This window comes from Onychostoma macrolepis, chromosome 16, assembly GCF_012432095.1.
Source record: "Onychostoma macrolepis isolate SWU-2019 chromosome 16, ASM1243209v1, whole genome shotgun sequence".
Classification (NCBI taxonomy): domain Eukaryota; kingdom Metazoa; phylum Chordata; class Actinopteri; order Cypriniformes; family Cyprinidae; genus Onychostoma; species Onychostoma macrolepis.
The window spans coordinates 29254547-29269133 of record NC_081170.1 but is presented as its reverse complement, the minus strand read 5'-3'; the positions used below and the strand labels follow the sequence as shown (position 1 = coordinate 29269133).

The 14587-nt window shown below is 34.8% G+C and overlaps 2 long non-coding RNA genes across 2 annotated transcripts; both read right to left on the bottom strand.

The window, feature by feature from the left end:
* Window positions 1-4493: 4493 nt before the first annotated feature.
* LOC131522482 (uncharacterized) lies at window positions 4494-7304 on the bottom strand. The gene is made up of 4 exons (XR_009266535.1): window positions 7229-7304; window positions 7076-7128; window positions 6424-6507; window positions 4494-4667 (listed from the first exon to the last, which is right to left on the bottom strand). It is a non-coding gene; the product is annotated as an uncharacterized LOC131522482 (long non-coding RNA).
* Window positions 7305-10342: 3038 nt separating this feature from the next.
* On the bottom strand, window positions 10343-12308 carry LOC131522275 (uncharacterized). Its single transcript, XR_009266490.1, has 3 exons — window positions 12285-12308; window positions 11841-11935; window positions 10343-10611 (listed from the first exon to the last, which is right to left on the bottom strand). It is a non-coding gene; the product is annotated as an uncharacterized LOC131522275 (long non-coding RNA).
* Window positions 12309-14587: the final 2279 nt, after the last annotated feature.

Here is a 14587-nt window from a genome sequence, read left to right as displayed (position 1 = left end):
CATGTGACTAGAGTAACGGTGCTGAAAATTTAGCTTTGATCACAGGAATAAATGACATTTTGAAATGTATTCAAATAGAAAACAGGTATTTTAAATAGCAAAAATATTTTAAAATTTTACTGTTTTTTGCTGTACTTTGGATCAAATAAATGCAGGCTTGGTGAACAGAAGAGACATCTTTAAAAACATTAAAAATCTCACTGTTCAAAAACTTTTGACTGGTAGTTTATGTGTATGTACTTTTTTTAAGACTAGATTTTGTGTGCATACATATCTAGGCCTATAAACCTATTTTCACCCTCAATTTCTGTGTAAAAAATGTGTGTGTGCAGCCCATTTTAGCTTAACAAGCCATTTCTAAAATGACCCTTTTCACAAAAACCGAAGTTTCTTTTATTAAATTAAACTTTTTTTTATTTGAAAGGGCATGTCAAAACATTGTTCAAAAACCTTTGCTTTGTTGGTAAGCATACTTATAATTGCTTTAGTACCCTTATTAGTGATGAATGAAATTTACTATGTGGCTCACTTACCTTACAATTTCTCTGACAAGCTTCATGTAACACTCAGTACATCAGCCCGCCTTAAGAAACTCAGACCAATCTAAATTTTTGTTACATGTCAACAAGTTGAAGAAACAATACAAGATCAGTTATTATGACTGGCTATAAAAATTAAGAGATATTACTACAATATTTGACCCATTTTACCTGATAGCCCATTTTAGCTGACTTCACCCTACCCTTTAAAATCCAATATGAGTTTATATTTTCCCAGCCGTCATTTCAACGTTGATTCACCGTTGAAACAACGTCAGGTACCTTGGTTGAATCAACGTTGAATTACCTTTCGATTTTGCAAAACGGATTAACGTTGATATTGTGACCCTGTTTCACCGGCGTACCTTTCAACGGTCGATCGTCGTTAAATGTCCAAGCAAGCATTCAATTTGGAAATTGTTAATATTGCAATTTAGCTGAAACGTCAACACTGAGATGTAACCTATGATTTTCGGCGCATATTTCATGTTTTCAGTAACTAATAAAACTTACTGTACATCAATCGGATGGCATTAAAAAAAAAAGGAAATGGAAAAAAAAACAAAAAAACATTCTAACAATTAGATGTCCATAAATCTGCAGTGATGAGATGCTTCATTTTCTAAAGAAAAACTTTTGAACAATTATGCCAAATGGAAAAATAATTTTCTTAGAATTTAAATATACAGTATATAGTAACACTTTCACAGAATTTCTTGAGAAAATTCTCAGTCAACAACAAAGCACTTTATTAAGGGTTTAATGATATATCAATGCAGAGAGGAAAAGCTTTTCATTCTAATTTCATACACACTGCAAAGATTCACACAATATATATAAATTAATAATTATAAATATAGTTTGGAAACTTGCTCAAGTCTGTTTGACCAAAAATACATAAACCATCCCATACAGAAGTCACATAGATCGAAATATATTTTAATAACTATATTTTGATATATTTAAATATCTTAAATTCAAATAGAAGAAAAATATTTTATATAATATATGTAAATATATTTTGAAATATACATTAAAAATATATTTAAATATTTGATTTTGGCCGCTTTTTAATATTTTTCACATATTCAATAAATATTTTTTATCGGAAATATTTACATATATTTATTTCCTTTATATGTAAATACATTTAGATATCAGACTATGTAAATATATTAATTTGCAATATTTGTCCATATATTAATTTCTAATATTTGTTAACATATTAGATTTCTGTACATGTAAATATATTAGATTTCTATAAATGCAAATATATTTTAAAGCATTAAAATATTCAACTAAATAAACTTAAACATGGTTCATAGAATATATTCCCGTTTACTCAAACTATATGTAACTAAATTAAATCTCCACACATGTAAATGTTTTCATTATCGAGATTATAATTTGCCCCTTCATAATAAATAGAATACAAACAACATTTGGACACTGAAAAACTGGAAAACTCTCCAGACAATGTAACTTAAAAACAGCGACAATATAAACTGACTTTATATTAATAAGAGTACATTTATCAACACCAGTTCAGCATGAACCAACAAAATTATGAATGCTTATGATGTGTCTTGCACATAAATGAAAGATTATCCTTCTGTAAGCATCCAGGGTCAAAATATTATGCACAAATATGCAAGTCTTAGTAGGCATACAACACACTGTATTTAAATATTTAAGATCCATCATTAACTACGTACAATTTCTCAACTAATCACATTCTCCTCTATTCAACCAATCAAATTGGTGTTTGGTAAAGCGTTTTTGGCTCAAAGTCTGCATTTAAAGTCACACACAGGTGTTTAGCTTGGATTAGGACTTGGCTTTCTGCAGACCAGTCAGGTTCTTCCACACTGACTCAATCAATCATTTCTTTTTGAACCTTGCCTTATACACAGAGGCATTGTCATGTTAGAATAGAAAATGGTCCTGTCCAAACTGTTGCTTTAAAATTAGAAGCACACAATTCCCTAGAATATCATTATGTGCTTAAACATTAAGATTTGTACTCATGGAAATTGCTAAAGTAGTCAAACCTGTTCATTAGAAGGGGGTGACCCAATACTTTTGGCAATATAGTGTATATATATATATATGAAGAGTTCAGATGCAAAAGCCTCTAAGTGCCATCTAAAATGAGCATTTTGATCAGGCTGCTATGTTTAGGTTCAGTTATTTTACTCTAATGGCAATATATAGGTCATTTTCTATGCAATTAAAATGAAATAACTGAACATAAATATAGGAGCTTGAGAAAAATGCTCATTTTAGAAGAAAATTTCAGATGGCATTTAGAGGCTTTTGCATCTGAACTCTTCATATACAGGTGCTGGTCATATAATTAGAATATCATCAAAAAGTTGATTTATTTCACTAATTCCATTCAAAAAGTGAAACTTGTATATTATATTCATTCATTACACACAGACTGATATATTTCAAATGTTTATTTCTTTTAATTTTGATGATTAGAGCTTACAGCTCATGAAAGTCAAAAATCAGTATCTCAAAATATTAGAATATTTACATTTGAGTTTGAATAAATGACCATCCCTACAGTATAAATTCTGGGTATCTCTTGTTCTTTGAAACAACAATAATGGAGAAGACTGCTGACTTGGCAATGATCCAGAAGACGTACATTGACACCCTCCACAAAGAGGGTAAGTCACAGAAGGTCATTACTGAAAGGTGTGGCTGTTTACAGAGTGCTGTATCAAAGCATATTAAATGCAAAGTTGACTGGAAGGAAGAATTTGGGTAGGAAAAGTTGCACAAGCAACAGGGATGACCGCAAGCTTGAGAATACAGTCAAGCAAAGCCGATTCAAACACTTGGGAGAGCTTCACAAGGAGAGAACTGAAGCTGGAGTCAGTGCATCAAGAGTCACCACGCTCAGACGTCTTCAGGAAAAGGGCTACCAAGCCACTTCTGAACCAGAGACAACGTCAGAAGCATCTTAACTGGGCTGTGGAGAAAAAGAACTGGACTGTTGCTCAGTGGTCCAAAGTCCTCTTTTCAGATAAAAGTAAATTTTACATTTCATTTGGAAATCTAGGTCCCAGAGTCTGAAGGAAGAGTGGAGAGGCACAGAATCCATGTTGCTTGAAGTCCAGTGTGAAGTTTCCACAGTCAGTGATGATTTGGGCTGCCATGTCATCTGCTGGTGTTGGTCCACTGTGTTTTCTGAAGTCCACAGTCAACGCAGCCATCTACCAGGAAATTTTAGAGCACTTCATGCTTCCTTTTGCTGACAAGCTTTATGGAGATGCTGATTTCATTTTCCAGCAGGACTTGGCACCTGCCCACACTGCCAAAGGTACCAAAAGCTGGTTCAATGACCATAGTGTTACTGTGCTTGATTGGCCAGCAAACTCGCCTGACCTGAACCCCATAGAGAATCTATGGAGTATTGTCAAGAGGAAGATGAGAGACACCAGACCCAACAATGCAGATGAGCTGAAGGCCGCTATCAAAGCAACCTGGGCTCTCATAACACCTGAACAGTGCCACAGACTGATCAACTCAATGCCACGCCGCATTGCTGCAGTAATTCAGGCAAAAGGAGCCCCAACTAAGTATTGAGTGCTGTACATGCTCATACTTTTCATTTTCATACTTTTCAGTTGGCCAAGATTTCTAAAAATCCTTTCTTTGTATTGGTCTTAAGTAATATTAATATTTTGAGATACTGATTTTTGACTTTCATGAGCTGTAAGCTCTAATCATCAAAATGAAAAGAAATAAACATTTGAAATATATCCGTCTGTGTGTAATGAATGAATATAATATACAAGTTTCACTTTTTGAATGGAATTAGTGAAATAAATCAACTTTTTGATGATATTCTAATTATATGACCAGCACCTGTATATATATATATATATATATATATATATATATATATATATATATATATATATATATGATAGAGTTTTCATTATATCTAAAAATCAGGTAATATCTACATGCACCTAACTCTAAAGAGAACACATAATATGCTAGTAGACAGCAGTCCTTGTGCGTGAGAAGTCTGGTGTGGAGGCTGGATCTGGAGCTGAATTCTGTCCAGGTTGTCACAACATCTCTTGATTTTCTGTCTTCACAAAAAGCCTGAAACACAAGTCAAATATTAACAATAATTATGAATGTAATGTGAAGCTTTTACATTCACAACGCTCATTTTGATCTTGGTGGTGAAGTGTGCAGAAAATTCTGCCAGACTGAAATTTAGTCTTTGGTGAACAGTTTTCAAGAGTGCAAATAAGATTTTAAGTTTTAACATTAGAACCGCCACGGGGTAAATTTGACCTGTGGCTGTTTTTCAAATGTACATAACAGATTTTCAACAAAACATTCAAGTCTTCCAGTCATTGGCTTTTACTAAAATTATGTAATTTACAATCCAATGTTGTTAAAAATTATTTAGATAAACCAGATAAAAAAAACAGAGCTTTTAGACCTATAAGCGCCGCACGGATCAAATTTACCCGCTATATAATGCATGTATTTTCACGCTGTCATTTTCTTGACGCTTGTGTTTTAACATCGTACATTTCTAGGCAATGCCTTTCACTCACCGATTTAGCGGTTATCAGTTTAAAAAATAATGTCAAAATGACTAAAAGAATGCGATTCTTGGAAGGTCGGTATTAGAAACACTAAATGCCATGAGTGATGGAGAGTCTGATGGTAAGTTATGCGTCCTGGGTCGGCTCAGCATCTGACAGTAATCCAGACATCATATTTAGATGTTTTAGCCTAACGTTACTCATAATTGGTCAAACTTTGGTTTTATTATTTAATTTTTGTCTTGCCATATCGTTTATTGTCTGCTACTGTGTTGCTATTTATTCTAGTCTGGCTGTTTCCTGAAGAAAAAAAATCTATTACATCTATGATGTAATGAATAAAACATTTTTTTTTGATTACCCGAAGTTTATTGGCGGTGTTCTATTATTCAAATTATGAATGATATAACTAAACAAATTAATAATTGGGCCTAGGTGAAGCTGTGCCGTGAATTTGTCATAGCATCTTCCTATGCAGTGTGGTCAATTATTATTGCTCATTATTGTCTATTGGCTATTTTAGTAATTTAAATAACGTGGGTTATCCTAATATATTGATTAATGACATCGTATTATAATATTACACCACCCAAATATTTACTACCTTCTAATTTTCGTAGTCAGTGCAGGCTTTTTTTTTTTTTTTTTAGCTTACTGACCTTTATGGATTAGTGTAGGCTGCATTAAAAAGCCTTGAACATAAAACAACAGGGTAAAAACATAGCTGACAACTAGACATAATCATTTCATGACTCTAGACACTTCTTTGTGAAGACAGTGGCATAATACAGTGAAATAATATGTTCTTGAGCCATATAAAAACAGTTGCCATGTGTGTGGGTAAAATTTATCCGCTGGCGCTTTAAGGTATACAGCGACCTCTGGCGGATCTAGAGTTAAGTACCTTTCAGGCTTGTGTGAGGTTTCCACAAGCAACAAAGTCTACTTGAACAAACACTTTAGTACATTTAAAGTCTAGAAAATCAAACTTATAATTCCCACCTTCACCATCGATCTGGCATGGCAGATGACCATTACAGACTGTTTCACTTTGAAGTGAGGCACAGTCACGGTACTTGGTTCTGTCTTACCATTATGAATTTTAATTTCCAAGCACTATTTTTATTATCATCTGTGTCTCATTTTGAATTATGTTGTACCTCTCTGGTTGTAGTGTCCTCATGCAGTGTTAAACGAGATGGCCTTGTAAGACATACAGGACTCCAAAAATATTTTATATTTATTTGATATATTTTTTAACATCTGATAAACTTTTGAATGTTTGAGGTTTTACTTACTAGTCAGATGCTCATAGTGTCTTGGAGATGTTCTTCGACAAGAGGTCCCCTCCAACTCTGCTGCACGGCCATCAGCATGGAAGACTATAGGAACATAAACAATCTGTCACAGAGCCAACAATAGTATACAATGTCAGGTTTATTCGAAATAAACTACGGCAGGGGTGAAATGCAGAAATGAGAGAGAATAATGTACAGAACATACAAAAAAATCTTAAGAAACGAAGATTTACGTTTTTAGGTTTTAAAGATGCATGATTATATAGGTGAAATATATTGGGAAAAATGCATATGAAGTTATTTAATATGCTTTCTCAGATCGCCTATGTTTCCAATATATCTATCAGCAGAATTCGAGGGATTTTTCTGACACTCCTAAAATCACAGTACAATTTTTATCAATATTTGTCTACAATGAAAGATAAAAATGTCTTTGAAATAACGTTAGCTTCAGCCCATTTTAGTTCATGTAACTTTAAGTTGATTAACAGTACAGTGCATACTTTTAGGTTAAATTAATTAGCTTATTTCAATTCATCCATTAACAAATTGCCAGCAAAACATTTACAAAGCTATAAAAATCACTCATCTACACATAATCTGTGATTAAAATCCCAAACTTTCATAAATAAGAGCTCAAATCTATAGCTACCTCTTATAGTTAGCCTCTGGTTAGCTCACGGTTGTGATGACACTGAACCATTTCTGTAAAGTAAATATTCAACAGAAGCGTGTCAATTACATGTAAGAAAGTGTCAGGAACAGTTGTATGTATTATTTGTGTAATTTTAGGGACTAAACTTACCTGAAAGCAGTAAAAACAACAGTGAGAGACGGAGTTTTTTTGCTACGTGTCAGCTGAATTGCCGGCCGGTTTCCATGGAAACTCCTTCCACTCCAGTTTAAATGCTCGCCTCTAATGTTCAACGCGTGCGCCCATCAAACACATGAAAGTTACGCAGCGTTTACATAAATAGTACCAGTATAATATAATAATAGCTTTAATGGTAAACGTTTTTTATACAATAATTATAATTCGGGACCGACCTAGCAGTTTTATTGTGCAGCAGCTCTCTCACTCACAGCTCTCTCACTCAGAAAGACGGTCAGGATAACGGTCATATTTTCAAACTTAAAATGGCGCGCACAGTTTCATTGGCCAGTTTCATGAATGACAGCCAGATTAACCAATCATGATCAAAGCAAACAAGTTAAATAACCAATCGGAATTGTTTCAGCGTGGCAGATAGCAGACGTACGTCTGCAAGATGTCTGTTAAAGATCTCTTGATCTGGAAAGCATCTGCTGTCTATAAACGTCTGACAGACGTCTGTAAGATGTCAGTTTTACATACATTCTAAATCATAAACATCTTAAAGACATCTAATAGACGTCTATTTGACATCTAAAAGGAGACGTCCTATAGACGTATTGCAGATGAGCAAACACCCTAAAAAATACGTCTTGCAGATGTAAATGCAGACGTCAAATAGACGTCTCAGAGATGTACGTGTGCTATCAGGGTAAGGAAGGGCAATGTGTTTAGTTTTATTGTTGTTGATAATAGTTATACCAGAAGGTTTCATGATAAAAATGTAAAATGATAATAAAATAATAATAACGATCTTAATAATAACTTAAAAGGCAGAAATTATTTATTCTGTACATACATTAAATGATTCACATACAGATCTTGTAAAAAAAAAAAAAAAAATCAAAGTTGATTTATAAGTGTTCTTATTACCCCTTTTCAACCATTTAGCATTAAACATTATTTCAACGTAGTTTCAACATTGAAACAACAACTGACCTTATTTCAACCATATTTCGACGTTGAAGGTCGGTCATGTGCCGGCTGGGTTAGTTCAAATTTGTCAACTCTTTGTCTGAGTTGCAAGGTGTCAGGTCTGATAAAAGCCCACGCATGGGCGACTGGATTTTTCAAGTGCTGTTATGGTAATGGCAGATGAGGGACGAAACAGGGACTTTCGCAAACTGGTTCGGACGAATGTCCTCCGAACGTCCGCCAGCGAACGTCAAAAAGAGGACCAAATGCGGATGTCCTCAGAACGTCCGCCAGCGAACGTCAAAAAGAGGACCAAACGCGGACGTAAGTGAACGATCCAAAAGAGGATGAGGTACAGAGAATGGATCAGATCATTTTTATAGAGAAAGACTGCCTAGTTAAATGTTTAGCCATGTCACTCCTGATTTTTGAACTAATCAATCATGCCCAGACAGCACACGTACGTCTGGCTGACGTCGGCCCGATGTACAAAATTTCGTCGGCACGATGTCACTCAGGGATCGTTTGCTAATCGGCAATACGTCGCCGCGACGTCGGCCTCTGATCGGATATGCCCTCCGGCCGATGTTGGGACGACGCAGCTGTTAATCCCGGCCGCTCTGCGTGGACGCGGTTCACCGGCGTTTTGCTCATCGTTATGGACCACCTGCAGCTGCCGCCGCTGGTTTATAATAAAACAATACACACCACTCTCAAGAACAGCTGCAACTTTATTAATATTTTCATTTAACACATTACACATACAAATACATTTACATTTACCAGATGTTTTGATCAAAAGCGGATAATTCACGATTATTTGTAGTCTTTTGAAAATTAACCATGATTTTACCACAGCATTTGCAGTAAAACCATAGTAAACTCAAAATCAACCATAGTTTTACTACAATCACCATGGTTTAACTATGACTGTTGCAGTAAAACCATAGTAAGTACAAAAATAACCATTACTATAGCATTTAAAGTAGTAAAACCATAGTAAAAATAAAATCTACCATAGTTTTACTACAGTAACCATGGTTTAACTATGACTGTTGCAGTAAAACCATAGTAACTACAAAATAACCGTTACTACAGCATTTGCAGTAAAACCATAGTTACAACATTTACCATAATTTCAAAAACTATGGTCACTATAGTCATAGTTACCAGTTTTACTGAATTATTACTACAATGTTACTATAGAATATGACATCGAAGCATGGTTTCAAAATAAAAAACACATGGTTACTATAATCATGCTTGCTAGTTTTACTATAGTAAAACCATGGTTAAATATTGTATAAGTATAGCACTTTTCACAATACTTATTTCAAAGTAGGTTTACAGAATATGCATATTTCAAGGTTACAATTTAAAAACATCCTTTAATCAGCCAGAGGTGACTGAGACTCACTGGGGAAGACCATCTTCTGGCAACAAAATAATGTCCATATGACAGTAGTTCATAAAACAAGTCATGTGTTCTGTGCTGTCAGCATCGAAGGCTATCTTCATGGCAAAAACTGAGTTACAATAATACAACAGTTGCATAAACACAAATTAAAAACCAGGCAAACAATAAATACGCAGTTAAAAATTTTAAATAGCATGATAAAAATAATAAATATTTTATATTAAAATATCTAAAATATTTTTATTTAAAGTCTCTATTTTTGTGTTCAGTTAAACATTATCCTTCAACATTATTAAAGGGTAAGTTCAACAATTTGTCAGTGGTCAGTAAGATTGTTTTACGTCTTTGAGAGAAGTCTCTTCTGCTCAAAAAGGCTGCATTTATTTGATCAAAATGAATAAAAAACTATTTAACAACAGTTTTCTGCATATTATGCAATGTAATTTATTTCTGTGATCAAAGCAGAACATTCATTACTCCAGTCTTCAGTGTCACATGATCCTTCAGAAATCATTCTGATACGCTGATTTGCTGCTCAAGAAACATTTCTGATTATTATCAATGTCAAATGCTGTACTGTTTTAAAACATAATTCACCAAAGAATCCTGGAAAAATGAAGCAGCACAGCTGTTTTCAACGCTGATAAGAATCAGAAAATTAAAATGATTTCTGAAGGATCATGTGACAAAATTCAGCTTTATCATCACAGGAATAAATTATCTCTCCAAATATATTCAAATAGAAAACAGTTATTTTAAATTGTAGTAAATTGTAATAATTTCATACATTAAACTGTGGTTGGCATAAGAGACTTTCAAAAACATAAAAAAAACAAAATAATCATACCAACCCAAACTTATGAAACAGTGTGTATGTTCGAGACTTTACTTACTAATCCTGCGGTTTATAGCATCTTGGTGATGTTGTCTTACAGGAGTTCACACTGACTCTGCTGGGTGCAGCAGGCCATCAGCACTGAAGAATCTAGGAACAAAACAAGCAATCTGACACAGAGCAAACAATATTTAGTTTGCAACTCCATATTTATTAGAAGGAAACGAGCTAGAGCAGCAGTAAAATGCAGATAAAAGAAAGAATAATATATATAGCAATATAATAACATATACATATATAACTAATACTACTAATAATATAATCTTAAGATAACAGAATCTATGTTTTTAGTTTTAGGTCGAGTGTCACTTATGTTCAGATAAAATCTTACTAAACAAGTCTCTAGTTTTGTGTTCAGTTAAACATTATCCTTCAACATTATTAAAGGGTAAGCTAAAACATTTTCAGTCCATTTTGTATTGTTACAATGTTGGTAACATGTAAAAGAACAATGCTTATTCTTTCTCTGAGATACCCAGTTACAAGCATTAGTGACAGAATCATCAGCCAATCAAATTTTGAAGTTCAATGACAGCCCGCCCTCTGGGTCTAGTGACGTGCCCAGTGCTACCCCCAGCATTATACCGCCTTTTAGTGAGGGATTTCCAATACGAAAGTGAAATTCAATGAAAAGAAAATGACAGCTGCAGTCATCGGCGCCTACACCAGATCTTGTTGCCTAGCTACTAAAAACACCTTTTCAAGGCGCTCTTTTGAAGACAAACGAGAATAACTGAGAAAGGAAGACCTACTCCCAAACTGAATTCGCTAACAAAGGCCAGCAAAGTTTTTATGCGCCATTTCAAAGATTGCAACTATGAGTGCTATGAGTGGCTAACAGCTAGCACCGAGCACAAGTTATTTTGTTGACGTGTTTACTTTTTAATCCAAGTAAAGAGGCATGGAATGATAGACCCAGGGACTTTATTTACAAGTGACAGGTGAGTGCTTTATTATTTGATGAGTATTGTATCATGCACATTGTTATGGAGGTGTACATGGTGCGTTGATAATACTGTGGTGTGGTGTGTGGATGTCCAGCATTTGTACAGTTTTGCTGCTTTGGGCACGTTGTCATTTTAGAGTGACGTGAATGTGCATAGTGACTTGTGTATTGGCGGATTACTTTTACTGATCATGATGTAGGAAAATTTACTCTGCATTTAACCCACCCTAATCTAGCCTACTGTTGAAATTGTTGATCAGCAGTCACTGTTGTTGAGAGCCTGTGTGCGGCATAATATGTGCATTACGCATATGGCTACATTAGCTGTAACAGAGATGTGTAAAATGTGTACATGTAGTTTACAGTTGCTTACTGAAGGCCCTGACTGAAACCCCACGGTACGCCACTGTCTGACAGTAGGTTCACTCCAACTCTGCTGGGTGCAGCAGGCCATCACCACTGAAGAATCTAGGAAAGAAACAAGCAATCTGTCACAGAGCCAACAATATTTAGTTTGCAACTCCAGGTTTATTAGAAGGAAACGAGCTAGAGCAGCAGTAAAATGCAAATAAAAGAAAGAATAATATATAACAATTATTAACAAATATATATACACACATACACACACACACACAACAAATTCTACTACTACTACTAATAACAACATAATCTTAATATAACAGAATCTATGTTTTTAGTTTTAGGATGAGTGTCACTTACGTTTTGATGTCAAGGCCTTCTTAAAATTGGCTAAATATATTTTGAAAAATGCACATTAATATATTTCATGATCTATATTTCAGCTTCTTCAGTTCACCTGTATTTCTAAGTCAGTAGCTCCTTCAGAAATGTTGAAATCTTGGAGCTTCCTTCTGTTATGTAGAGTTTCTTTCTGTCCTCCTGAAATCACAGAACAATTTTTATTAATATTTGTTTACCATGAAATATCAAAACTTGTTTTCAGTCGATTACACTCTCCATATAAGTGATGTCATCGATTCAGTAAAGTCTTTTCCAACAACCCTTTGACAAATCGCCAGGAAAACCTTTACAGAGCTATCAAAATCTCTCATACGGGTAGTTGACATATCAATGTGTCCTATGGTGTGACAGCAAAAAAAAAAAAAAAAAAATTAAATTAAATTAAAATAAACTAACATTGAAGATAAACCTCTCTCATGCTATTTGTAACTAAGAATGAAGATACATTTTTCTCAAGTTATTTGTAGTTTTTTTTTCTTCTACATTTTTGCTGTCACACCATAGGACACAGTCCAATTTTTATTTTATTCGAATATTTGATTAAAAGTTTCATAAACACGAGCTCAATCTAGAGTTAGCCTACCTGAAAACTGCTAAGATGCTAACAGACCTTTTCGAAGACACTAAACCATTTCTATAAAATAAATATTTAATTGAAACATGTCAATAACAAATAAGAAACATGTCAGGGACGTTTGTATGTAATATTTGTGTGATTAAGTTTAGGGACTATACAGTACTTGCCTGAAATCAGTGAAAACCGCAGCGAGAGACGGAGATTACTGTTTGCCAGTAGTTGTGTCAAAGCCCCGTTTCCATGGCAACTCTGCTCCCCGCTCGCGCAGAGCTCAACGCGCACACAGCATTTACACAAATAAACATATAGGATTAAAATATTACATTAATAAATTACAGTCTCGTTAAATTAATATTCAATAATGAACTTAAAACTCAATTTGTAGTTCAAAAAGCAACAGCAACAATACCTCACCGTATAGAGACGGATTCTTTCTGGCAGCCTGTAAAAGAGTGAAAAACACGGCGGAAAAGCAGTTAGGACTTCTCTTTAATAATCCGCTTTAACATTTCCCCTCAGAGAAATGGCTGGAAACGCATTAAGGCAAAAATCGCTAGCGTGACCGTTAGCTAAACAAGTTAGTTGGAAATTAGCCACAGTCTCTTCACCTGTGCTGTAGCACACCAAATGTGCCTAACTAGTACCTTTTAAGTTTCACAGAGTTAACAAAGTAGTATTTTTTTTTTTGTAATTTAGCTGAAGTGAAATCTTACCTGAAAGCACAGATGTCTCCGGGATGAGTGGCTTCTCTCTGTGGGTTGCTAAGAGACGAATAACTGGGCTCGCCGCAAACAGAAAAAAGCGCGGCATCGGCCTGTGGTCGTGAACCGATCCGGGGCCGACGACTGATGAGCTGGAAAACAGAGCACTGACCGAATTATATCGACCTACGCCTGGCCGATGCTTATTAGCTGTTTCAGGTAGTGAGGCTGACGTTTCGATATTGGGCCGACGTCGGCCAGACGTACGTGTGCTGTCTGGGTGTTAACAACTTTACAACACTTATTGTGAATTTCACTCACTAACATTGTAGTGGGGATGCTTTGTGAAAACACCTAGGCTAAATGGTTAATTATAGATATAGTAAGACAGAAACTCACCTGTTCCCCACTCATGTTGGTTTGCTGTATTCCCTGAAAAGGTAAACAGGTGTTTCGGGTCTCGAGAGACTAGCATAAATTGACCAACAGTGCCATCTGCTGTTTTTGGATTGCATTTGTGAGAAAATCTGTTTGCACACATGTGAGAAAATCAGTCTGCACACATGTGAGAAAATCCGCCTGCATCCGCCGCATTTGTGAGAAAATCAAGTCACATTTCGTCATAAAAAGGCAAATGAGTCTCACAGTTGTAACACACAATACATATTTGTCCATACATCTGCATTTTCTCTCAGATAGTTTTGTATTTGCAAATCAGTTTGCGTTTGTTTGAAAGTCGAGTTTTTCTTTGCAAAGCAGATTGTGTTTATTTGCAAAACACTGGATTTGTTTGATGATTATTGGCACAAAATTCGCTCCATACTAACCAACCAGTTTTTAGTTAACCCAACAAGAGGAGAAAGTTGTGCTAACCTAAATTGAAGTTGAAACAACATAAAATTAGTGAGACGAACAAACGTTGAGTTGTTTAAACTAAGCATTTTGTTGAATAAACTTGTAAGTATAAGTTCTGCAAACTTAATACAAATTGGCCAAACTAAGCATCTTGTTGAATTAACTTATATTTTTAAGGCAGCCAGGTAACTTTTTCAAGAATAGTTAATCTTACTAGTAATGTTA